Here is a 27,564-nt window from a genome sequence, read left to right as displayed (position 1 = left end):
CCTCTGTCTCATGCTGTAATCTGTTATCTTTCCTGTTTCCTGAACAAGCCTAACAGAGGTGTGCTTCTAACTATGTGTAGTCTCTATTTGTGGGCTTTGACATGATCCAAAGAGCACAGGCTTTGGAGTCAAAACAGACCCAAATCCAAATTCTCCTCCCAGCACTTGCTACCAGTACGATGCTGACTGAGTGATGTGACGTGACTGAGCCTTGGGGTCATCTGCAAAGTGGGAATATTGATGACTGCTTTAAAACACCTGTCCTGTACTTAAGTGAAAGTTCACGGGAAGGCACAAATTCGGGGTTCTGCACAAAAGTGGTTATTGTTGGTTGCTTCCACAGCCTGCAGCTGGAATTGGATTCCACTACACTGATATGGCTGCTGTGAATGCATCAGTGGTCCTGCTTTTGACACTCAGATTCCTCTCCGACTCTCCCACCATAGAACCCTGGGAGAAGGGGCAACAGCATCAGCTCAATACACCTGCACTGTCTGACACAGCGTGTGATGTTCCACAGCTACTCAACAGGCTTTGAACAGCCAGCCCCGAACCCAGCAGCCTGCACAGCTCTGACTTGATTCTCATTCCCTACTCTAACTCCATCATTTGCCTCCCTTTCTCTGGATCCACATGCCTCCCCATGGATGGAGCATCAGCTGCCTTCCTATACCAAGTCTCTCCCCAACAAGCTTCACTTCTGCATCCTTACTACTTCACTAGCTGGACTCCTGCCTCCCGTGGGCAGGTTGGTCAAGTTGATCTTGCCACTGGCCTGTACCTTAGAAATGCTCCTGTGCTGTTCTGCACTCACCCTGGAGCTCCAGGGACAGATGCTTCCAGATCCAGTATGTGCTTCGTTATCCAGACAAGTGCTTAGTAGATGCTTCACCTCTCCTGTGGGGCTAGCTCTGACTGCTCACCCACTTTCTTCCTGCCCATCCCAGCCTGGATCTTCCCCTCCATCCCGGTTGTTCTTCACAGTTGGGCTCACCCACAAATCAAAGCTTATCAAGCTGGCACCCCTTGAAGAGTACACCCATCTTATCCCTGCCTTGTCTTTTTGCTCCAGACTAAGGAAATAATGAATTCAACCTTCTTTAAAAGCCTGATCACCACGCCAGTGGATGCTTTAGGCTCCTCTTCGGAGCAGTTATTTATGTAATTGTTTTTATCTTCCACAAGGCAACATGATTTATTCTCTCTGGCATAAGTTAAGTCCCAAGAAAATACAATTTCAACATCCTCTGCTCTGATGTGAAAAGATACTGAATCAGCTAAAAAAGTGGCTAGTGTTTCCTTCCTATGGGAGATGGCCTCACCTTCACTGAAAAATCAGAGGAGGTGGAAGAAGGAAGGGGGATGTTGCTTACAGCATCTGCACATGTGGTACCCAGGGTGTTTCTGTTTGCTTCACTTGTTTATTACGGAATTGATGTTGTTTTGGTGGTGGTGCTTGGAAAGTTACAAAATTATCTCCCCTCTGTTTAATCTTTTAAAAACTACTCTTTCTTATTTGTAGTCAAGAGATTCCTACTACTGAAGTTAATAATCCATGAGAAATTAGTCCTAGGGGTTATTCAAACAATGCAGAGAGAAGAGGTGGCTTAGATTAGTCCCCAATGGCCATCTCTTCTGCATGCCCTATGAGTAGTCATGGGTGACCATGGTCTAGAACCAAATATACACTCATCCAACCTAAGATTCAATTTCACCTTTGCCCCAGTCTCTATGTGCTAGTCACACACAGAAGTGTTTTGTTCAACTAGATTAAAAGCATACTCTCGCTATGGCTTCCACTGGACTCACAGCCACTTGAGCAGCCATTTTTCAGAGTCTTTTGTTTTCTTTTTTATTTAAAAGCTTTCTATGAAGCTTCTTCTGCATGACTTATTCTTGACTACAGTTCATGTGTGGGGCAGAGACTGGCTTCCTTTCTGGAAAGTTTTTGAAAGATGCTGTAACCTTCCTGGGTCTCTCCAGCTGTGGAATCCGTGGACATGCATGCATCAGAGCCCCCCTTGGAGGCCATGCTGCACCTTCTGGAATCCCACTCCCCTATTTATTGTACAATAACTAAGAGCTGAAATAAGAAAGCCACCAAGAATAGAAAGGCAAGGTGACAGTTGCAGTGGTGCCTGTGTCCCTTGGACTTGAGTTTGATGTGACTGAAGTCCTAATCTGCAAAGGCAAGGAAGCATTTTCCATTTCCTGGGAAGCTTCTCTATGTTCCATGGCAGCAAGGACTCAAAAGTGCAAAGTATTCCCAGTGAAGTGGGAGTGGAGACCCTCTACCTATAGACTTCACACCCTTCCTTCTGTCCTACCCTTCAAGATCTTTGGAGAATCATTCTGCCTTGAGAAAACCACACCATCATAAAGAAATCAATGTCCAAAATTGGTTTAAAAAACAAACAAACAAACAGAAACAGCCCAAAGAAAATGTCAATTAGTGCTCCTATTTCTAAAACTATCACTATCTACCTCTTCGAGTTTTATGCAAATGATTAGATACAACGCAATGCTACAGGAGGAGGCATTCCTGAAAAACAGGCACTGGGAATAAGATTTTACTTACAACACAACTGTGCCCAGAAACATGACTTTTGTAGGATCAATTCTTGTAAGGCATTTTCTCAGAATATATCAGTGGATCAATCTTAGGAAGAAAAAAATCACTGAGAAAACTACTTAAAAGAAGAGGTACAAGATTCATGCAAGATTGAGGAAGGGATGGAAGGAATACACAGAGACCCTCACTCACTCTGATTGGTCTCACACTACACATGGTGTCCTGTGTTCCCTGAAAACGTGTGTTCTTGATGGTTAATTAATTGTGTGTGGGTGTTTGTCAGCTTTAAAGTCTTAGGAAAGCAGCAGTGAGACTCTGCAAAGTTCTCTGCACATGTTAGGCTCTCTGCACTGGAGAGCTTAGGTGGCTTTGTGGAAAGAGCAATAACAGGTTGGTCTCCTGGCTCAGAAGCTCACAACATTGCCAAGTTATCAAGCCAAGTCTCACTCAGAACCTTAGCCTCTCCGGGGCCCTGAAATAGAAAGTGACAGCCTACTTGCATAGTGGATGCATAGTAACAAGTTCAGCTATGTATGGCCACAGTGTCCCCTGTGGGGACCAAGAAGTATTAAACTTCATGGTAAGTATCATCCTTGACCATCTAAATACAAATCAGCTCTGTGTTTTCTGTCATCTTCTACAGTGTCTTCTCAGTCAATTTCCAGTTCTCCGTCATTTTTATTGGATAAAGGAAACAAATCTTTCTTGTTAGGACCTCATCCTACTCATTTGGGAACTTCTGCCTCATACTCCATTCACACATTTCTACCCTAAGTGCAGGTCAGGACTTGGAGTCCTGGAGTGGAAGTAAGGTTTGCATTCTCCCATTCTTTCTTCCCCTTCCAAACATGGCTTCAGGAGGAGGTGTGGAAGCCCAAGAGAGGGGCAGTATTTGCTTACTACAGTGCCTATGGCCAAACTTAATGCCAGCACTAGCTATAATTAGTGTAGAGGCAGACAGTCCTCACCTGGCCTAGCAGAAGGAAGATTCAAACCCAAGGAGCTTGCCTTTGGTTTTGGCATTCTCTTTTGAGTGGCACCTCAAATGAACAGCCAAGTGCTTCGTTTCTATGTAGTAGGTAACCACCCCTGAAGTGAGTAAGCCCCCGAGAAGCCCCACATCTCCAGTATCATCTATCCCAACTAGTTGGATTCTGAGTAGGTCATCTAGACAGGACCATTCTAAGTTATGTGTAAAAGTCACTTCAAAGGTTGTCCTTGCCTCTCTCTTCCATGGCCTCATATCTCCAGTGTCCTCCTGTACCATCTCATCCTAGTTGGATAGTTACAAGTCAGGCAACCTCAGTACTGGCCTGGCCAGTAACCACTATGCATACACAGACTATAAGCAATTGCTTTCTGAGCCCTGGCCCTCAAAGGCAGGAGGGGTACCTACCCAGTATTCCTCTTCATGAACATCACACCTCTTCCCTAAAAAAAAAAAAATAATAAAAATAAAAAAATAAAAAAAAAATGCCTCTCATTCCTTTTTCCAAACTTTTGTATGGGAAGGGGATGGAGAAAAACAGGAGGAAGATGTTGATAATGCCACGATTTTTTAAAGTAGTTCTCAAACTCTCTCAGCATGCCACACCACTGTAACCTACTGACATAATCTAAAGAGGCAGGGAAGCCAGTAAGTGATAGCAATGAGAAATGCCTCAACCTCAAGGGAGTCTCCAAGGTGAGACTGCATGGTCAGCTACATTGCACCTGAAAGTTCTGCTACCTTCTCAATGCCAGTTCATTATTGCTACATAGATCTGAAGCTTCCTCAGAGCGTATTTACCCAGCACCTGGCACAGTGCCCTGTACTCACTGAGACACAGGGTGTATATCGTTCAGGACCAGTGTATGATGTTCAGCCTCCCATGAAAATGGGTATCCGGGTGCAGGTAGGGCCTGATTGCAGAAGTAACGGGACCTAAGATGACAGTAGCAGTGGCAGTCTGCTAAGCCCTAAACTACTTTTTAACTTTTTCATTCCATTTATCTGTATGTGTGTGTTGAGTGCCCATGTGTGGAGCTCAGAGAACAGCTTGCAGGAGTCACTTCTCTCCTTCTACATGTGGGTACCAAGGATCAAACTTAGATCATTAGGTTTGTTGGCAAGTACCCTTAACCACCCAGAGCAAGCTCACCAGCCCCCTACTAGAAATTCTTTACAAAGATGTCACCCCATTTAGCAGCAGTAGCAGCAGCAGGAGCCTGTACAGATCATTCTCTACCAGCCTGCTAGCCTAGGCTTGAATCTTGATTCCCTCATCAGTAGTGTCAAGGTCACTGTGGCCAGTCTAGGAAGCCCGTGAGGCTTCGTGGGATAATATACTTAAAGTACTCAGTACTAGATATTCCATCTAGAAAATGGCCAAGAACTAAGAGATGCCGCCCCCCCCCCTCATATTTCCAGATCATCTGACTGAGGTAAAATTCAAGCATGGCTAACTTGCATGAGTAAATAATTACAACAGCAATTATCTCCCTCAGGACAATTATTTGCCATCACCGTTTGCACCGACTAAAATTACATGCATAAGGAGCAGAATCACCCATTGGCAGATAAACGTAATTAAATTGGGAGAATGACATCCAGTGGCTGACTGGATTAATAAAAGAAATGTATTCCCCAGAGATATTTCAGAATGCTTCTCCAAGCGGGATATTTCTTTTTAAGCTTGTCGTCTGAATTCAAATTACGTATTAATTCTTTCCCCAAAATCATCATGCATTCAGTCTTAGAAATGTGTACCTCTGAAAAGCTATGGCTATGGCAATCAGCCACACACAGTCACAAATCCTCTTGATCTTTGTGGAAAAGTAGATAAGGCAGTCTTCTGGTCTAAAAAAAATCTCAGCAAATAAATACTTTATCTTGATGATGTGTTCCTTGATTTGAGTGAGGTAACCTGGACCCAAAAAAAAAAAAAAAAAAAAAAAGACAGACCCTGCATGTTTTCTCTTATATGTGGGATGCTAGCTTTTAAGATTTACATATGTGTGATTCAATCTAAATAACTACAGAACTTGGGGAGCTAGTAAAGTACCAGTGGGTAGGAAATGATCATTCAAGGATGGAGAAGTAGAATGTAGCGCTATAAAGAGATATGGGGGAACTAGATTGAGAATTGGATTTAAAACAGGACATAAAGACCATGATACGTGCTATAGTGTCCAAGAACGTAATGACCACACAGAGAATCGAAAAATCCTTAGAAACTGAGTTTACAAACTCTCTGAATTTCTCATGAATTCACAACAAATGGTAATGATTAACAGCGTTCAAGTTTGTGAACCCAGAGTAACAATAGCTGCTTTTCCTTCTAACACCATCATTGTTTTTCTACTTAGGAACACAGGGCTGGGGTTCCGTTTCTGAATCTTTGTCTCCTGTTTATCGCTCTAAGTGCCACAAGAGAATTGGGATGCATTTGTGGCATGAATTTTTATGCCGTTCTTCATTTGTGATTTTGGTGGCAACCTACATTGGTACAAGTCTTAAGTGCCCTGAATACTTCTGTGAGGTAGAGATAAGGAAACCATAAAACTTTATTTTAGCACCAGATAAATCCCAAAGAGGAGGAGTGTCCTTCCTAGTAGTTCTGACTTGGCTCCTGTCACAAAGGGAAATAGAATCTTATGTTCCAAGATGGCAGCCAGAGAGGACCTCAAGAGGCTACTGCCTGAAAGAGCACTTCAATCACTTATTCTTCTTCATACAAGAAAAATCTTTGTACCCAATAGGACTGCAGAGGTAAACATGGGTGTTTTTAATATCCCTGCATACTTGGGATACCCTCAGTGCCTAGGTCACATCTACCTTTGAGAATTCCAAGCTGCATTAAAATGAGCTGGAAGAGAAAACACTTTAAGTAAGCATCAGGCAGACCCAGGATGCTGCCATTTTCAACCTCTGGAAAACATTTAATAATCCTTCTAAATGCTTAACCAAACTGAGACTTCATCAGAAAGATTCTTGGGTTGTTTTTCTTCTTTTTAAATAGAAAGTTATTCACCTGGCCTTGGAGCTCATGACTGCAATCCCCAGGCTCGTGGGAGACAGAGAAAAGTGGATCCAAAGTGCAAGGCCAACCTGAGCTACACCCTGAGATCATGTCTTAAAACATGTGCCTCTAAAAATATAGCCAGGTCCCACTTCTGTACAAATGGGGCTTGGCCTTTAGACACTGGTGACCGTGTGTGTAAACTGGTGATGTGGATTGATGCTCCATTTCCTGACAGGTGTGAGCTCAGATTCAGGGCAATGTCTTTATTTGCCCAAATCAGCACATCCTATCCTGGACACAGCAAGCATTGACAAATTTCTGTTACTGGGTGAATATGAATGCTCTACTTGCCTTCAGGCAAACCCAAACCTACATGGAAGCCATACTTTCCCAATTCAATGTGAAAGGTAGCATCCTTAGTAACAACCATTATAGCATTAACTATGCTTTCTCAACCACAATGGCATATGTAACTTACAAAGATGTCTACAGATGAACCTACCTGAAATATGATTTGTAACAACTACATACCATTCTCTAAGATAAAAGTAACAACTTGAAAACTATTACCATCACCATATTCCTAGATTGGATGGCTAAATACTGGTAAAATATGATTTTTCCCCCCACAAATAAACCATACAATCTCCATGAAACCTCAACAGTTTCTATTGAAACTGAAAGATACTTCCCAAATCACATTATGTAAGTGCTTAAGTGTCACTGCTGAAGTTCTTAAAATATGATAAAAATAGCTAAGAAAAGGAACCCTCAAAATCAAGATGTCAACCAAGATCTCCTATTTAAAACAAAAGTGGCATCCTCACAAGACCAGACCAGAAAAACACATCAGAAGCCAAGAACAGCATTCATAAACAGACATTTATATATGTGTGACCTAGAACATATTAGTTAAAAGAAAGCATTTCAAATCTGAGGGGAAAACATTGGACTATTCAATTAATAGTTCAAAGAAACAAATTAGAAATAAATTTTATCCATTACTGCTTGCCAAAGATAAATCCAATGCAGTTTAAATAAATAAAAAAATGCATGAAAACTATAAAGATCAGGGAGAAGGAGAAGAATACATGATTTGAGAATTTGTCAAAAGATATAAAATATTAAAAAACCCACAAATGAAAAGCAGGTTAGACCTGACTATTTCAAAGGTAAAGTATCTGTATTCTCACATCCAAGGCAGTTTAGCACAATCAAGTGAGTTAAAATATCTATAAACAACAATTATTATCTATCTATCTATATATCTATATATATCTATATACATATATATATCACTTTTTTCAAATGTGTATGTATGAGAGAGAAAGAAAGAGAGACAGAGACAGAGAGAGAGACAGATAGACAGACAGGGGAAGATGGGGAACCACTTAATCACACAATTCCCAAGTCTATCATTGCCCTTACCATCTCTGTAAACCTGACAGAAAAGCTCAGAAGAAGCCACTGTGGTTCTCCACATGTTTAGACTCACTAAGCAAACAAACAATCTTTTCAAAGGACCAGTTTTTACCAAGTTTTTATAAAATTCTGGCAAAACATTCACACTGATGCTATCTCCTGCCAAGACACATGGCAAGTGCTGGAGCATAAGTTAGTATAGTCACTCCAGGAAATCTGGCATGGTCTGCAAAATGTTAAATGCTCATACAGTATGATTCATAAAAATATAAATAATAATAAAAAAAAACCCCAGTATGATCCAGAAATTGTTATTTGTCACCGTCCACTTTTGTAAAGAAAGCGACCTGGCAGGATTGCACTTTTCAGGGACCTTTGGTAATTGAGAGTTGAGTTCCTGGCCATTCTCAGTCTTTACCTTGTGATCCATTTAGAGTAAGGTGAGGCCCAGAGCTTCAGTCCCTTCTTCCATACATCAGTTCTAACACTAACTGACCCCCTTAATTTAAATACCCTCATCCTTCAACATCCAGCACAAATACAGCAAGCCTCCTCCTTACCTCTGGGTATACCTTTCCAAGATTCCTTGTGGCTCTCTGAAACTGCAGATGGTATGTAACACTCCGTGTATTTTCCAATATGTGCATACCTGTGATAAAATTTTACATTTTATTCTCAGTTTATTATAGCTTCTTTTCAGACTATTTGGATAACCGTCTTCATTACTGCAGAACTTTGGAGCCACTATTAAGTAAACTAAAAGATATTTGAAAGCAGGGACTACAAGATTATGACAGTACATCTGATAATAAAGAGGTGGGTAATGGGCAGTGTCTCAGTTAGGGTTACTAGAGATGTGATGAAACCCCATGACCAAAAGTAACTTGGAGAGGAGAGGGTTTTATTTGGCTTATATATCCAAAATCACAGTCACTGAGGAACTCAAACTGGGCAGGAACCTGGAGCTGAATCAGAGGCCATGGAGGGGTGCTGCTTACTGGCTTGCTCTCTATGGCTCGCTGTGATGGCTATTCTTGGTTGTAACTTGACTATACCTGAAATTCCCAATCCAGAAATGGAGGGCTCACTTTCGATCCAGATCTTGGGGCAGGAAGACAACATGCCTTTGATCTGGATTTTGAGGTTGGAAAACACAGGCTTTTGATCCGGATCTTGAGGCAGGATGACATGTGTCTTTAACCCAGATCTTGAGGTGGGAAGGCACACCTTTAATCTGGGCCACACCTTCTGTTGGAAGCCTATACAAGGACAATGGAAGAAGGAAGGGTTCTTTGTTCTTCACCTGCTTGCCATCACCTTGTCAGCAAATCCATTCCTTCACTGGCATTGAAGCATGCTTCTTCAGGATTCCAGCAAATACAGAAGACCAGCTGAGACACCCAGCCTCGTGGGACTGCGCAACTACTAGATTCTTGGACTTTCCATTCACTGCTAGCTATTGTTGGATTGTAGCCTGTAAGTCATTCCCATAATTTTCCATAGATACATGCATACATACATACATAATAGACAGATAGATAGATAGATAGATAGATAGATAGATAGATAGATAGATAGATAGATTCATTCCTTAAGTTCTATGACTCTAGAGAACCCTTTCTTGTAGAACTCAGAACCACCAGCCCAGGGTATTACCACCTAAAATGAATTGGGCCCTTCCACGGTCAATCAACCACTAATTAAGAATGCTCTACAGGCTTGCCTACAGCCTGATCGTCAAACTGACGTAAGGCTAGCCAGCATCAGCAGGTAACATATACAGCATGGATAATTGAACAAAGGGATGATTTACCTCTCAGCAGAACTGTGCAAGATTTTATGACAATATTCAAAAGTCCAAAATTTAAAACTTATGAACTATTCACTTCCAGATTTTTCCACTTAATGTTCTGAACTGTGGTTGGCCAAAGGTAACTGAATAGTGAAAGTGTAGGAAGGAGAGAAAAGTACGTCCATATTGAGGAAACAATGATGCTTCCTGGGATTAGCTCACTGAGCTTGACTTCTTTCCTGTGGTTCAATTCTTTGCTCATGTAATAGTTTCCATGTAGCATCTTACACTCTCCTATTATCCCTGGAAGGAATACACTTTCAGATGCTTCTGGTCTCCACAGGCAGAAGTTGGGATGAAAAGGTCTTTAAAAAAAAACAAACAAACAAACAAACAAACCAGGAAACCCAGCAGTGATGCAGGGAGAGTCCCCTGGCTCTGCTTTCTCCCCCAACTCCTACTGCTCAGTTACCAGAGATTAGAATTTGCTGCTGGCTTCCCTAATCCTTTGCTGCCATAGCACCTATACCCTCTATTATTCATGCCTTGACCCATAAGGACATCTTTAGGGATGTTTCTTTGTGTCTCGCTGTATTCTTTAGCCATGATTATTTCAGAGAATATCTTAAATCACACTAAGTAGATTTCTGTCCTGTCACATAAAAAGGCAAATCACATGGCCAGTGGGAGCTCCTGACACCCACAGCACTCCAGCTGCACACATCTTTCAGGACTGACCAGATTTTTGCTAAGATCACAAGACAGAGAGAATTGACCATGGTTTTTTTTGTTTGTTTGTTTCATTTTTTAATTAATTTTTTTCACACAATATATTTTGATGACTATATCTTACGGTTCATCTCCTCAGCCCAATTCAGATCTGCTACTCTGGGCTGACAACCTGCTGTGTCTAGACAAGACTTTAGATTTTTCGATAATATTATGATCTTTCTTGATTCTTCAACAATTCACAAAACAGCTGGAGCTCCAGGGGGTTAGTGGTTAATGCAGGGCTACCTGACTAGTGGGTAGCAGAGCTGGAATCTGAAGCTTGGCACACTTTCCTTTGAGATTGAATATTTTCCCTCTGCCACAGGGCTTTTGTGTTGAAATACAATCAGAAGTCCATTCCTCATGTGAGCAAGATTTCGTTCTCAGGCAAGGACTGCGTGGGACTAAGGGAGTCACGATAAGACTCACAGTGCCTGAGAACATACGGGTATTATGTCATGTCTCAGCCCATCCTTCTAGAAGACAACTGTGACTTGTCCCCTGTCTTAGTTAGGGTTTCTATTGCTGTAAGGAGACACCATGACTACAGCAACTCCTATAAAGGAAAACACCTAATTGGGTGGCTTACAGTTGAGAGGTTCAGCCCATTATCATCATTGCGGGACATGGCAGCATGCAGGCAGACATGGTGCTGGAGGGGTAGCTGAGAGTTCTACACCTGGCGCAGGCAATGGGAAATATGGTTGAGTGTCACACTGAGTGAAGCTTGAGCATAGGAGACCACAAAGCCCACCCCCACAGTGACACACTTCCTCTGACAAGGCCACACCTATTCCAACAATGCCATACCTTCTATGAGTGCCACTCCCTTTGAGGGCCATTTTCTTTCAAAATGCCACATCTCCCAACTGGAATAGAGCTCTATAGCAGAGAGTATTTTTTACAGCAAGGTCTTACAGACCTTGTGGACTCTCAGTCTTCTGGAAGGGGCCATGGATGTTCCTCAGCAGAATAAAACATTCAACAAGGACATCATCTCAGATGATAATGGCTGAGAGACCATTATCATCTCTAGCAGCAATTCAAGGCTTGCTCTAAAACTCTCATAGTTTAGAGACATCCTGAACTTCAGCCTTGGGCCCAATTCTTACAATTCTTTGCTCAATTCCTAAGTATCTTTCCAAAATCTGCATTCTCTCAGGACACTGAGTGTAACCAGAATTATTTATGCACCCTCTAAATCCACCCAGCACAAACTCTGAGTAAGCTCTTCTTCTATGAGAAGAACCAAGTCAACAGCCTCTTTTCCCGTGGCCTGTTAAGGCCTTTTACAAGGATCAAGTTTATTTCTGATCCTTGGACAATCAGAGCCTGGGAAACCCCTGCTTCTTTCTCCTTACAATGTCCCAAGTATGTCTAACCAATTGCACGTGCCCCAGGATAACTATGAATATGGCCCTTATAAGGCAAATTCATAAACTTACTTAAACTATTATAAGGGATTTTTTCAGTCATGTTTTATAACTCAATTGTGCATTCCTGAGAACAAACTTTGTAGACGACGATATTGTGTTACAGTATCACAGTGTCCAAGGTTTGCCCACTCCTAGGCTATTGGTCAGCACCTCCTGTTAGGTAGATCTAGGTTACAATATTTATTAACCCTACTGTATTTTGAATTCTTCTGGAAGATTTTTGGGTTTCCTTCTCCAAAAACGTCCACAAAGTGGACCAAAGATCGCTCCTAAGGCCTATAAAGCCACAGCCCCCTTAGGAAATCATTCTAATACACAGAAAGCAAACCAGGTGTAGCCCGGGGACTGAGGCCTGCTCAGGAGTTAAGCAGAACACTCCCTCACTATGACAAAGAGCAACACAAGGGACACACAGTGTGGGCATCCAGGGCTGCTCTCCCTCCCTCTCATCCCTATGCCCTGGAAATGCACACGACTCCAGAGGGCAGCAAAGGAAGAAACCCCGCAGTTGCTATTTACTGCGGATCAATCAGCTAGTCTTGGATGTTTCACCTTCCCTTAACAATTTGAAGAGGTAGACACAAGGCTCTCATTTCTCACAAAGAGACATTCCAGGTCTCTTCCAAAAATAGGTAGAGCTAGGACCAAAGTGACCCCTGTGACTTCTGCCTCCATTTAATAGTCTTCCTCCTCTCCTTCTTCAGACGTGAAATAATGACAGGTGGTGTTGAACACAGCAGGTTCTTTAGTATCTCGTTCCTTCTTCATAGTCAACACTCTACTGCAGTAAGGATGGGATGAGAAGGGACTAGGAGGGTCTTTTCACATTGTCCATAAGACTGTATGTGTTGTTTACCTTCTATGGACCTTGTAAGGCACAGTTAGTACCACAATGCCATATCATGAAGTGATTTAAGTTTTAGGGTGACTGTGACATTTGGGGAAGGTGCTGGAGGATCAAGGAATGGCTCCTGACTGGATGCCTCCCAAGAAGCCTTTATGACACTATCATGCTTCCTTTCACTATGAAAGAGTCATAAATGGTGGTAATAGTAGTGAGACCAGAATAGAAACTAGACACACACAATAAAACATCACTAACCGTGCATGACCACACCCATGAAAATGCCTGCTCACACAATAGAGACAGAATTCTCTAGACTCCGACGGTTCAGGTAGATGAGTGTGTGTCTAGGGAAGGGAATGTAGTCAGTGATCGTTGTCACAGCAGAATTAGTGGCAAAAGTCTCATAGCACTGGCCCGAAGGACCTTGGGTGATGCTAAGAGTACTCTGTGTGGTGCTCTGCTCAGTAGGTAGCCTGCTGGCCACACAGGCCTTCTGAACACTCAAATACAGCTAGTGTGACCAACGAGGCTTACATTTTGTGGTTTTTGTTTTGATTGTTTGTTTTGTTTTTTAAAGTTGGATGTTCATTTGCATCTAGTGAGACAGCTTCCCCCTGAACCCCGCTGGAAGAGGGTTGGTTGGTGTGACAGTCTTCTCCTATAGTTTCCAAATCAAAGTAAGTAACCATCTTAGCCTTGATTTCCTAAAAAACTGAAGCCATGTCTCCCCTTTTCCTCTCCTGGAAAAGATTCTGCTGTAGGATTTAGAGAGGAGAGCACATCACTGTTACATGTCCTGTAACAATGTTACATGTCCTATAACAATGTTACATGTCTTGTAACAATGTTACATGTCCTGTATCCCTACCAGAGGATCAAGAGCTAGCTCTGTCTAAGCCAACTTCCACGCTCTATTCCTTGGCTCAGAAGCAATCTGTATGCTGTCTACTATTGCCAGAGATTCTAGAAAAACTGCCAAACTGCTTTAGGGTCTTTCTGCATAAAGAAATTTCAAGCAGCCTTTTCTAACCTGTTCTTCCTACACTGGGTGGAGTCTGCTGAGTTTCCGAATTCCTCAAGTTCGAAAGTAGTGGTGATACCGATAGCAGTCTCTTGGAGAACTTCCTGACCTACCTAGGGGATCCATTTGTAGCATGAATTGTTAGAAGATCCCATAGAACCCCCAAATTACAGATGATTGCCACTGCTCTTGGCTATCCTCTGGAACTTGATCATAAGACCGTGTTGTTGGGGACTACACACACATGGAGTATGAAGAAATCAAGCTGCTTCTCACCTGGAATTTCCATCCCTACTTGATAGCTTTCATAGTGCTGGACAGCGCTGTGTAAGCTGCCAGAGGAGAAAAGAATCCCCACTATTCCCCAACTGTGAAGCCTGAGAGCTATATCAATGACCAGCCTGATAAAGCGTGCCCACTGACGCAGTCATGGCATGAATATCAAGGGAGTAAGCTATCATTTCCTGACTCCACTTAAGGGCCACTCCACAACTACCCAGCACCTTTTCTGGGGCCAAGAACCTGAGGCTAAACAGGTCACAGGCCATAGGGCAGAACATACTACTATTACTCTACTAAATGAACACAGTATTAAACTGACTCCTACTGACTCATTCCTATGTTCATAGCTTACTGTATCAGTCAACCCTCATCAGAGAAGCTTGGCATTGGGTCAAGATGCAGAGAAAAAGAGACTGTGGACTGTTGAGCTCTAAACAGGACATCTGTATCACACAGTCTCCTTCCAAGGTTCGGGGATCACATAGGGAAAGAGTGGAAAGACCGTAAGAGCCGTAAGCAGTGAGCGACGACAAGGAAACAGGGTTTTCTGGACACAGCAGGGACACTGCACATATTAATTCACAGAAGATGAAATCCCATGCACAAGATCGGTGGAGGCTCAGGACAGACAAAATCCAGCATGCAGAGGGGAGGTAGGCATGAATTCCAGCCCCTAGCTAAGTTATTGGCAGTTGACGGTTGCTGGGAGGGAGAGACCATTTTCTTTGACAGTGCAGCCCCTGGGGGGTTGACCACCCTTCATTGAAAGCCGTATATCAAGAGTATATGGTCAACACAAACTGTACTTGATGGGTTAAAAAAGAAAGAAGACAAGATATAGGGTGGGTAGGAAAGGGTGGGTAGATCTGGGAGGAGAATGGGGGAGGAGAGAACATGATCAAAACACATTACATCAAGTTCTTAAAGAATTAAAAATGAAGATAATAAAAATAATAATGTTGAATTTTTAAAACTTAGGCCCTCAAATTCAGAAGAAATCTGTAGCAAGATTTAGAAAGCTTTCTCCCAGTTGCAATATCAGATACAACATCAACTTTTCTTGGGAGAGAGAAAAAAAATAATGAGAGTCCTTTTCATTATTTCTCCCTGCCAAAAGCCTGGCCTTGCATTTGATCTGATTTTCTGGCTGGAGCTTGGCCACATTATTTTCTTCAAGGACCCACCCAAGGTTGCAGGCAGCTGGTGCTCACAGTAATCCAAGCCAATGACAATGTAGTGGAGTTTGTTACCAACTGATGATCTCCAATTCATTTTGCTCCATTCTCTCCAAGATCTTCCACCTCCACAAGATCAAAGCCATGTTGAGTGGAGGCCTCAGGGTATTAAATCAACAATATACCAGCCTCTTTTCCCATGCCAGGGAAAATCAGTCTTCACTGGCTTCTAACAGGTATTCTATTTCAAAACACAGCCATATCTTTTCAATGTTAAGACACTGCCATAGCTGGAGACTGGATGAACCTGTCATGGCCATTCCATCCCTCTCCCAGAGAAGAGAGAATCACTATCCCTTATATAGGAGGAGATAACAACTCAAATCAGTGAAAACAATACATTAAATAGGCCTGGAAGACTAAAGTTGAGCAGTATGACCCTGAAAAATGTACATTTTCCATGCCTTCTTGAATGGAGGTAGCTCCTAATAGGGAAAATCCATAGTGAAGTCAGAGAAGCAATAACAAAATTCAACAACTATTTTCTGACCACACATGGCAGCAAAGGGTTCAGAACAGTTTAGTAGAACTTGGAGGCTAAGCCAGACCTTTAAAATGGGCAGTTAAGAGGCAGTTATCAATACACCATATACCCTGTAATGGTTTGAATATAGGATGACTCTCATAGACTCATGTGTGCAATACTTATTCCAAAGCTGCTGGCATCACTATGGGAAGTTGTAGAAACTTCAGGAGGTAGGACCTGACTGGAGGAAGTAGGTCACTGGGGGTGTGCCTTTGAAGATTCTACCTGACACCCAGTCCCTCGTTCTGGTCTTCTTCCTGTCCATCCTAGAATGAAGCTTCTCTGTGCTGTGTGCTCTTGCCACCATGATGCCCATCAAAGAGCACAGAGCCAAGTTATCCCAGATGTGACCTTTAAACCATGAACCAAAGTAAATAATTTCTCCTTTTTACATGTGTTGCCCAAGCGTTTGATCACAGCAGCACAAAGGTAATGAATACATAGCTCCGAGGACTCACTAAATAATCCAGCAGAGTCCCAAGTGATCTAACCAGGTTTAATACCTTTGTGGAACTGCTCTTTGCTTCTTCTTTAGCTACTTCTCTAGCTAAAATTTGCTATGTACAAGATCTGGAAACTCTTTATAGTATGTGTACTTGATGGAAAAGCCTATATCAACAGCATTCCCAGTGTGGGGAGGGAATGGAGAAAGGGTAATCGGTACTTCTAGGAGCTATGCTTGACTCACTACAGTGGAAACTTGTGGTGAGCTCACTTGTAGAGGAAAAAGAAAGATCCCTCATGCGATATAATACTGTCTCTGTATCACGTTCTGCCTCAAGCTCTTTCCATTTTTTTCCATCTTTTATCTTTTCCCTCAACCCGTGGTACATTACTCTATCTATGATGGAACAGTGCTTCAAAAAAAAATTAATGAGTCTTTCCTTTTGTACTTACTTTTCTCTCTTGGCCTTTTCTTCCCTTCAGTCAAAGAGTCCATTCTGTGTTCACTGCTTTAGGGGAGTGATGTGATAAAGGAGCAGAGGAATTAGCCATTGTAAAAAGCAAGGCCTTTGGCAACAGACTCATTCAAGATGGACAGCCAGACTGAGAAACAGAAATTATGGCCTTTAATGCAAAGCCATCCACCAATGAGAAGAGTGTTCCCCAGGCTTCATGAAGCAGCCATTAAAGAAGCAGGAGTAAGAGACAGCGCAGCCACAGGGGTCTTGTGGGAAGTGCAAGGATCCGTGATGGATAAGACTGTCAACTGGACAGGATCCAGAATCACCCAGGGGACTAACCTCTGAGCATGTCTGTGATGCTCAGACTAGGTCAACTGAGCAGGGAAAACACCCTAACTGTGGAAGGCGCCATTCCATGGGCTACTGTTCCACAGAGAATATTAAGAAAGGAAGAAGAGGGGGAAGAGGAGGAGAAAGTGAGCTGAGCACCAGCAACCATCTCTCCACTGACTGCAGCTGCACTGTGACCAGCTGCCTCATGCTCTTACCTTCATGCCTTCCCACAGCTGCACTGTGACCAGCTGCCTCATGCTCTTACCTTCATGCCTTCCTGCAGCTGCACTTTGACCAGCTGCCTCATGCTCTTACCTTCATGCCTTCCCGAAGCTGCACTGTGACCAGCTGCCTCATGCTCTTACCTTCATGCCTTCCCACCATGATGGACTAGATGGTCAAAGTTCAAGCCAAAGTAAACCCTCCCTTCCTTACATAGATTTGTTAGGTGATTGGTCACAGCAGTTGAGAGAAGTAACTTATACAGAGCCCTATAAAAGTGACACTATGCTCTGATCTTAGAGCTGAGCCCGAAGAGGCAGGAAAATCAGATTCATTTCAAGGAGGTATGAGCTCCATGATCTTCATCGTATTTTCTGGATAGAGTGGCAGAAATCAACTCACTTCCAAAGAACCGCTTACAAGATTTACTAATCACAAATATATAGTGGCGTGCTGGAAGCAGATAACCAGTGTAATCAGGAACTCTCTAGAAGGTCCTGAGTTGGTTGTATGTCATTTCTAGCTTGAAACTAGCCATAGGGAGAGCACATATGCCCTGAAGATGGTAAACACTGTAGTTCAGGACTTCCTCCCCATCCACTAACCCCAGTACTTGTGGTTAAATGGTTACCATTGTACCATAGGAGGTGAAAATCTTAGATGGCATCAGAAGAAGACATCTATGCCCAGAAAATATGACAAAGCTAGGGAAGAGGGGGTTCCAGATAGAGAAAGTCTTCCCCAAGTAGACTGTCTGGCAAGTACATGATTAGACAACACAGACCACAGATGAGGACAGCACTGAACATGCTCATGTGATACTGGGCTCTGAGAATAATGGTTTTAGACAACTCAATCAGAGTATAAACATAAACTCAGCGAAAGAATGAGAAATCCCCAATTATTTGGGATTGCATTCTTGCCACCGTGAAAAACAGGTACAAATTAAACTCATAGGAAACCACTCCTAAGCTGGTGAAGCAAAATCTGTATCGACTACATCTATTCGACAGATGAGAGGTGGAGGGCTTGCCCCAGTCTTAACTCTCAGTATCCATGCAGCTGCCTGATGTGAGATTTTCACCTAATGAGACCAAAGGCTGCATAGCAGGACCAGGGCTGGGCGGCACACACTGGAGCCAAAGGCATTGGGGCCACACCAAGTGTAGCCACAATGAAGTAAAAAATCATCCTGAGCCCCAGCCCCAATCTAGGCAGCTCTCATGCTCCTCCTGGAGCAAAACAAAAACTATTCAAGAGAGGATGAAAGTCTTCCTTGAGTGAGTCAGCCTTTGCTAAATAATTTAAGAGCTGACTTAGACAGGAGTGAGAAGGAGGGAGATGTTAATGCCCTTGATGACTGGTGTGAGAAGGCATATTCTGGGTTCCAAGCAGAGGGCATCAGGGTGACCTCTATGGGGTCTCAGTGGGCTGCGGTCAGTATTCAGTAAGCTCTGGAACATCATGGAAACGTCACCACATTAGGGTGAAAAGGCCACAATGTCCTAGAGGGAGACTGCTGGTAGAGCTAAACCAGTGTGCCAGTCATTTCAAGCAAGACACTCATTGACTGTCCCATCCCACCATGATTGCCCTCAATGGCATTCTTTCAACTGCAAAAAGAACAGTGTTCTACCTGGTGCCAGACAAGCAAGTGAAACAGAGCTCAGGGACCCATCATAGAGATTTCTAGAAGAAAGCAACTCTTCTTAACAACTGCATCCTTCCACTGTACAAGGAGGGTAGCCCAGGCTCAGCAGGATGCTATGTTCCCCATGTGGCAACCATATCCTTCCTTAAGCTTCTCAGGCCTGACTAGGGACCCCTGAAGCACAGCTCTCCTGAATTTTGAAGGGAGATCTCAGCCTGTTGTTCTAAAGAGACTGGAATGAGTCCTGTGGCCATGTTACGCTAGTCATGACAATTACTTGGGAGGGATTGCTGAGGATATAAAGTTCTTTTCCAACTGATATTGGAATTTAATTCCTATTATGTGATGCTAGGATATAATACCAGGAAGGAGGGTTTTATTTTGCATGTAGAACTATTGGGGGTCTTGCCTGTGGCCATCATGTAGATTACACTGGAGGTTATGAGGGCTCCAGACTCTAGCTGGGAAGTGAGGTGACAGAAATAATGATTTGAACCAATCACATGATTCCAGAGCTGGAGTTTCCAACAGTACTCTGGGTAGTCAGGCATGGCTTCAAACTTCTAAGGAAGCAATGGCACAGGGGAGGAGGGAGCTCACGGGATTACAAAGGCTAGGCAAGCACTGGGCCAGCCTCTAGCCCCCTCATTGACATCAGGGATAGATTCTAAGTAGCTGGTGTTGACTGAGGGCTCCAGGTATTGCCAGTTCATGATTTGCTTGTTTTGTGGGGGGGAGTGGGGCTGAAGAATCTGCTGATAAACTTGGCCTCACTACCTAGCTCCTCAGTTCCGAGGATCTGATTGTGTTTGTCCAAGCACTCAGATCAGCAAGGTGCATCAGTCTTGATCTGTCTAGCACAGAGCCCAACCACTCTGTCAGCTATGAAAATGTCCTCAGTCTCCCCAAAGCAATGGGACACCATGATACCCAACCATTGTACTAAGCCAGCTCGCACGGCCATAGAGACTCAATAACAGAGCCAATCCAGTTTACCTTGAGCAGGAGGCAGTTGTAGGACTTCTCGGAAGTCACCTGTATACATGCATTAGCTGTGAACTTCTACCAAACTTACCAGGCATGCCTGTCAAATGGGTCCTTGATAGACCAGCACTGAATAATTCCAGATGAAAGGCTTCTGCAGTTCAGCCAGTTGGTCAGATGTGATACTACCTGCTGGTGTCATCGGGAGACTTAAAGTCCTAAAGAAGTCAGAGGCAGCCACATCCATGTCAATGACAACCTACTCAGTATTGCTAGCCTTCCCAGCTGCATTCTTCAGCATTTCCAGTACTTCAGGATGTCAGGTGCAAAACTGCCTTCATCACCTACGTTGGTGGTATCGTTCCCATATTTCTCCTTGATGATGTTCTTCAGGTTATGGTAAATGTCTGCTCCAATGTGTATGGCTTCCTGGAAACTGGACACACCTCTGGGGAGGATCATGAAACCTTGTATGGCCAGTTTGTTGCCAGCATGAGAATCACCAATGAACACGTGCTGAAAGTCAAGGCTAGCAGGATAACTTTAGGGTTTCCAGCTAAAACGGTGTTGTAACAATACCGAGACACTGCTTTATCCATAACACCAGCTCTGCAGACAGCCAGGGACCTCACCACCACCGATCAGGATGGCATTTGCACTAAATTTAGATTTCTTTTCAGTCCCATCCATCTTAATCATCAGTTTACTGATCTTCCCCATCACACAGCCTTCAGTTTCTTGCTAACCAGAGTGAGTGCAATAGTTCTACTGATGTGTTCAACAGCCTTTGAGACACCCTTCCCCATGTAGTGCATCTTATCATTTCCTGGAGGTACTCTACAAATACCAAGGAGAGTGTTAAGGGGAGATGTGATATGTGCCTGCCCCAAGTCCCCATACTGCTCTCTCAGGTAGGACCTATACGAGGGGATTATTGTATCAGGTCCTCTTAGATGAATTAGTCCATTTACACCAGTGAGGGATCATCTCCAGAGTGGCTCTGTTTATGCCTTATACACTCCTTGTCTCTCAGAATTTGATGCCCTGTGTCACTTTGAGACTCTACTGGTAGTCAAGCCCTCAACAGATTCAGTCCCTCATGGTTGAACCAGAACAATGAACCAAATCAAACCTCTTTTATCATTTACATCTATTGTGGTATTATGTTATTAGCCATAGAAAACTGATTAAATAGCTATCAGACATACCAATGCTCTAGGTTAACCAACTAGTTCAAATTCACACAGGAAACAATTGATGGGGCTGGAACTTGGTCTCAGATAAAACTACAAAGCCTAAACTCTATTTGGTGGTAAGGTAGGAAGCAGTGCTTGTGGGATTAAAATAAGTTATTACATTGTCACTACTTGGCTTAGAGGCTGGCCCATAACAAATTGTGGTGATATTTTATTTGTGCTGAAATGTGATATTTTATTTGTATGTTAATAAATAAAGTTTAACCGGGCGGTGGTGGCGCACGCCTTTAATCCCAGCACTTGGGAGGCAGAGCCAGGTGGATCTCTGTGAGTTCGAGGCCAGCCTGGGCTACCAAGTGAGCTCCAGGAAAGGCGCAAAGCTACACAGAGAAACACTGTCTTGAAAAACCAAAAAAAAAATAAAATAAAATAAAAATAAATAAATAAATAAATAAATAAATAAATAAATAAATAAAGTTTGCCTGGAGTTCAGAGGTCATAGCCAGCCATAAACAGAAGTCAGGCGGTGGTAGCACACACCCTTAATCTGATCACATGTCAGGCAGAGTCTCTGTGTGTTCAAGGACATAGCCAAGCGTGGTAACACACACCTTTAACCCCAGTACCAACCATAGAGACCTGGAGGTCTGTATAGAAAGGCAGTGATGAGGAAGTGAGGTGGCTGGGTTAAGAGCCAATGAAAAGGCAGAACAGCAAGGCAATAAAAGCACAGGTTAGACAAGAAGAGGCTCTCTTGGGAAGCTACGTCAGTAGTGTGGTAAGCTAAGGTTAGTTTGGTGGCTCTCACTATCACTCTGATCTCTACAGCTTTCGCCCCTGTATTTGGCCCTGTGTTTCTTATTTAATAAGACTGCTTAGAAATTCATCTACAATAAATGCCTAAAAGGAGTTAATAGTCTATCCTCCATTCACACAGGGAAAGGGTTTTTATAATGTCTGAATAGCTTTGCAGGTTAAAGTGACTATTATCACTTCAAATGCAGAAGATAGAGGCTGCCTTCGGTTATTGGAATGCTGTGTGGACCAAGGTAAAATGAGGTCACTCAGATCCCCACACAGAGTTCCCGTTCTCTCTCCCACCACAGGCAGGCAGGCAACCACTCCAGCCTCCAGGCATTGTGCAGATGAACATGATTGAAATGCACCTTCTCAAATTCCTGGGAAAAGTTCATCATCACCGTCAGCTTGGCTGGATTTGGAATCACCTAGGAGACACACCTCTGGCACACCTAATGAGGGAGTTTCCAGAAAGGCTTAACTGAGTCAAGAAGGCCCTCCCTGAGTGTGGGCAACACCATCCCCTAGACTGACATTCTAGACTTAATAAAAAGGAACGGGGAGAAAAACTGAGACCAGAATTCCTTTCTTTCTCTCTGCATCTTGACTGTGGACACAATGAAACCAGCCACCTCACACTCCTGGCAACATGCCTTCCCTGCCACTGTGAACTGTATTCCCTCCAATCAAAGGCACAAATACACTTTCCTTTCTTAAGTTGTGCCCGTCAGGTGTTTCCCAAGGCAATAAGCAAAGTAAGTGATGCATTGGTCAGTCCCAGCCTGGGGCATCTGCTCCCTGGAGAAGCTGAGAACTAAGACAAGGAAAAGGGGAGTCACAGCCCCATCAAATACTGTCTACAAAGAGGAATGCATGCCCTCAGCCCATGCACTTACTTACTCCCTAACTGCCTGTGGATGTGACTAAGATATTATAAATTTCCTTGAATTCACTATTGATCTCGGCATACATTCTGGCCATTAGGAATTCATCTGCTTCAACGCCTAGGGCAGGTCACCCACACTCTGAGCTTTGGAATTTTTCACTGTAACCATTGCTGCTTTAAGATAAATAGCATTTCACTGCTATTATATAGAGTATGGTGTCTGGTACTGTAGGCACTTGATAATAACATCATAGAGTGCAACTGTCCAAATGTCTCAGTTACTCTTTGTGTATAGGTGGTACTGGGGGAAGGGGCTGAATCTTGGGCTAGACCAGTGCTCTATTGCTGAGTGACATCCCCAGTTGTGCTGGCTACTTTATGTCAATATGACACAAGCTAGGGTTAGCTGACAAGAAGGAACCGCAATTGAGAAAACTCCTCCATAAGATCTGGCAGTAAAGCATTTTCTTAATTAGTGATTGATGTGGTGGGACCAGTTCATTGTGGGTGGTACTATCCCTGGTCTGGTGGTCCTGGGTTCTCTAAGAAAGCAGGCTAAACAAGCCATAGAGAGCAAGCCAGTAAGCAACATCCCTCCATAGCCTCTGCATCAGCTCCTGCCTCCAGGTTCCTGCCTTGTTTGAGTTCCTGTCCTGAACTCCTTCGGTGATGGACTCTAATGTGGAAGTGTAAGCCAAATAAACCCTTCCCTCTCTAAGTAGCTTTGGGTCTTGGTCGTTATCACAGTGATGGAAAGTAAACAAGAACCCTATCTGAGGTGGTTTTAATAAGAAATTTCTTTCACAGGCTCAGGCATTTTAACACCGTTGGTGGGATTGTTGTGGGTGGGGAAATGAGAGGTGCAACCGTATGAAGGAGCTACATCACTGGAGGCCAGCTTTGGGGTTTTAAGCTTCACCTCACTTCCAGTTCATTCTCTGCTTTGTGTTTGCTGCAGTTAAAGATGTGGTTTCTCAGCTTCCTGCTCTGGCTACCAAGCCCGGTACCTGCTGCCATGTCTCCTGACTCTTACAGACTCTCCCAGAACTGTACGCTAAAATAAACTGTTGCGTAAATTGCTTTTGATCATGGAGCTTTATCACAGCAACAGAAAAGTAGCTAATATACTATCCTCTTGTCATAATTTCCCTGACATTTCCTGGAGACACATAGCTATACAGGAGGAAAGAAATTCTGAGTGAGGACAGCCCTTCCCCGAACACTGATTCTGTGTGAGTACTTCCCACAGGCTACAGCCGCACTGGCCACACAGCCTTAGAAAGAGAACAAAATGGAAGATAAAGAAGCAAAGACAGACTTGACTCCCCCACTCAGTCTCACATCCTTTGTCATTTCCCTTTGTCTATGCTTCATGGACTTTCTCAAGTTTTACTGGCTCCTGGTGCTTCTAAATTAAAATAAATAAGTGTGTAAATAAATAAAACCGCTAAGAGAGTGGGTGTGAAATTTCTGATCCCAGGACCTTAGCCAGCAATCAGGGCCCACCCTCACCCTAGCTGACCTGTGCCCTCCCTGGCACCTTGTCCTCCCTTGCTACTTCAGAAGCACTGGGGTTGTTCCTTATTCTCCTCTCCACTGCCCCACCCAACCAGGTTTTGTAAACCCACAAAGCTCTTTGTTCTCATCTTTCTCAATGACCCTTCTGTAGTAACCTATCACTCCTCTGGTTTTCTCACAGTAAACAAAAAATCCCACTAAACCAAACAAAAGAATAGCATTCTTACAGAAAAGTATGCATATCAGCAGTAGGTAATCCGGTGGGTTTTCTCAGACTCATTACCTGTCTATGCACCCGGCTCATTCTTACCTGGCTTTGGAGCTTACTGGATCTTATTCTGCCATGTAACCTTCCTATATATGTCTTCCCTCTTCCCCAAGCTTGAGGTAAAGACCCTCTCTCCACACTCTGGTCTCACAGCAAAGGCTCAATAAGCACAAATGCAGTTTGATCTCTGCTCAATGGGCCATCACTTACAGTCAGCATCCTTAACAGCCTCCCTCACTGGCCTTGACACACTTCACAGAAGGCCCGGAAGGAAACAGGAGGCAGGCAGGACATTGCAGTGGGCACTTCCACAAAAAGAAGAGCACAGACCACAAATGGTGTGCAAGATGTTAGGGCTAGCACTGCCAGACAGAGAGATGAAATAAGGGCAGTTATTGAATTTACATATTTGTGAATACCTCTGGGTGCTGAACACATGGCACATAAACATGTCCTGAAAATACATTCTATCACCCAATGAGGAAGCTATCTTGCTTTCAAATATCTTCCCATTCGCCTACTTAAAGAGAGAGCCTGTGTCTGGGACTAGAATGTCTTTAATACTTGGAAATGCTTGATAGTCTTCAACACTTCAAAACACTTGATAACCGTCCCTTTGAAGCTAAGATGCTGGGACTAGGGAAGTGGCTCAGTAGATAAGAGCCCTTGTTATTGCAAGCACTAGGACCAGGGTTCAATCCCTAGCACCCACATAAACAAAAGTTAAGTCAAGTACAGCCCCCCAAATGCTTCTGGGAGGAGGAAACAGGAGGGTCTGTGGGATTTACTAGCCACCAGCCTAGCTACAGGTTCAATGAGAAACCCCATCTCAAATAAATGAAACAGGAGGTAGAGGGAGAGAGAAGGATCACGTGGACACCCGGATGTCCTCTTCTTGGCTATGTGTAAACATGGACACATGGACACACCTACATACACACACACACACACACACACACACACACACACACACACACACACATCATCATCATCATCATCATCATCATCCACATTCTCTCTCACACATTCAAAAAATAAGAAGCTCCCTCAGAACAAGTATTTTTGTAGGCAAGAGGATCTAGGTAAGATTAATGAACACTGTTTATCTTATTTAGTTTGATGCCAGCCTTATAATTTTAGCATGATACACAGACTGTTTTTATTTCCAGTGTTGAAAGGTTCCATTTCTAAACACATTCAAGAGAGCTTATTAAAGGGGGGAAAAAAAGAAAAAAGAGCACTGACAGAGTGCTGATGTTGCAGGAAAGACTGTGGAGGTGTTGCTGAGGAGGCAAAGGTTGGACAGCATGACATAAATGACAAAAGAAAAGGGACAGAAACTGGATTAGAAACACCCACATCATCAGGCTGACACCATGAGAGCTGCAGCCCAGCTTCATTCTAGATACAGGAGCCCACGTGCATCAGGCTTGTTCTGACGACCAGCTGTGAGAGCACCCTCACCCATGCCCAACCCCCAAACTTCCACCCTATAGTTTTGTCCTAAGAGCAAAGAGTCAGCTGGCTCATAACATTTCCCCGGTGATTGCCTCTGCCTCAGAGCACACATATGAGCTGATGGAGCCTAACCGGAGGAAAGGAAGGGCTCCCTTGCTATAATAAGAATGGAGGGTTTTTCTCCTACAAATACAAAAGTACATCACCCAAGTCTCTCCCCAACATCACCTTACAACCATCCAGGAAAGAGAGTTTGAATGAAGGCAATGAGCTCATCAGTGAGGCAAGATGAAGAGCCAGGGCTTTGTTGATCAGGATGCGCAGCTTAGCCTTGTGTGCTTAGGTCCTGGCCTGTTGTCCACCTCTAGGTAGGAGAGAAACTTTTGTTGCTATTTATGCCAGCCTGAATTGAGCCTAGATGCGCTATGTCCTATCCAAATCCAATGTCTAACCTTTGTCATTGATGTCATCAGGAGTGGAGCCTTTGGGAGGTGATGAGATCAGGAGAGTGGAACTGTTATGGATGGGAACACTGCCCTTGTGACAGGGGCTTTACCACATGAGAAGCAAGAAGAGCTACCTGTGAACTAGGAAGTGTCCCCCACCAGGCCCTCAGCCTGCTCCATCATCTTGGACTCCTCAGCTTTCAAAAGCTCTGAGAAATAAATTCCTCATCTCTGAACATCTCAGAATATCCTCAGCTCAGTTGTCTCCACTGATCCTATTTTGGAAGAATGCTGAGGCTCTGGATATTGTCTGGACTCCAGTTAGTGATGTGGAGATAGAAGGAGCAGCATTGGTGACCCTGTGGCTCTGGACCAGTCATCTCGGGCTTCCCCACACCCTCTGCCAGGATTTCTGTGTTGGGCTTCAAGCATCACCCTGCCAGGCAGGTTGATGCATGCACACAATGGAAGGGATGATGGCTTGAACTTCTTGGGAAGATTGGCCCTCACCTGTCAGCACCTTGCAGAAGCCTCATGAACCACCATCTGCAAGGCTTACACTCTCACCTCCATCTCACCCGAGCCCTGTTGAGTTCCAATCCACCATCTTAAGATGAGTAGCTGCCTTCTCTTCCCTTTGTAGTGAATCTTTTCCATACAAAACACCACTCCATCTACCCCATACTACCGAACCATCTTTTTCTATAATAAATCCTTTCTTCCATTTCCATTAGTCCTGTTTCTAACTACTTTACTGTCTTTGTTCTTATTGTTGTAGTTCTCTAAGAATTTCATTCAATGTATTTTGAGCATGTTTAACATCTACCCCAATACCTCCCAGATCTAAACCACTTCCCCACCTGCAGAACTTTGTGTCTTTTTTTTTTTCTTAACTCACCATGTCTAATTTGTGCTGCCCATATACACTTGGATGCGTGGCTATCCAACTGTGGCTCCTAGTACACTGAGAATGCATACCCTTAAATACAAC

At 43.6% G+C, this 27,564-nt stretch overlaps 1 pseudogene; it reads right to left on the bottom strand.

Moving 5' to 3' along the window:
• Positions 1–19,728: 19,728 nt before the first annotated feature.
• On the bottom strand, positions 19,729–20,821 carry LOC102928858 (alpha-enolase pseudogene; annotated as a pseudogene).
• Between the last annotated feature and the right edge of the window lie 6,743 nt (positions 20,822–27,564).

The sequence above is a fragment of the Peromyscus maniculatus genome, chromosome 1, assembly GCF_049852395.1.
Source record: "Peromyscus maniculatus bairdii isolate BWxNUB_F1_BW_parent chromosome 1, HU_Pman_BW_mat_3.1, whole genome shotgun sequence".
NCBI lineage: Eukaryota > Metazoa > Chordata > Mammalia > Rodentia > Cricetidae > Peromyscus > Peromyscus maniculatus.
Note: the sequence above shows the minus strand (reverse complement) of the source record. Positions and strands in the feature narration are given on the sequence as shown.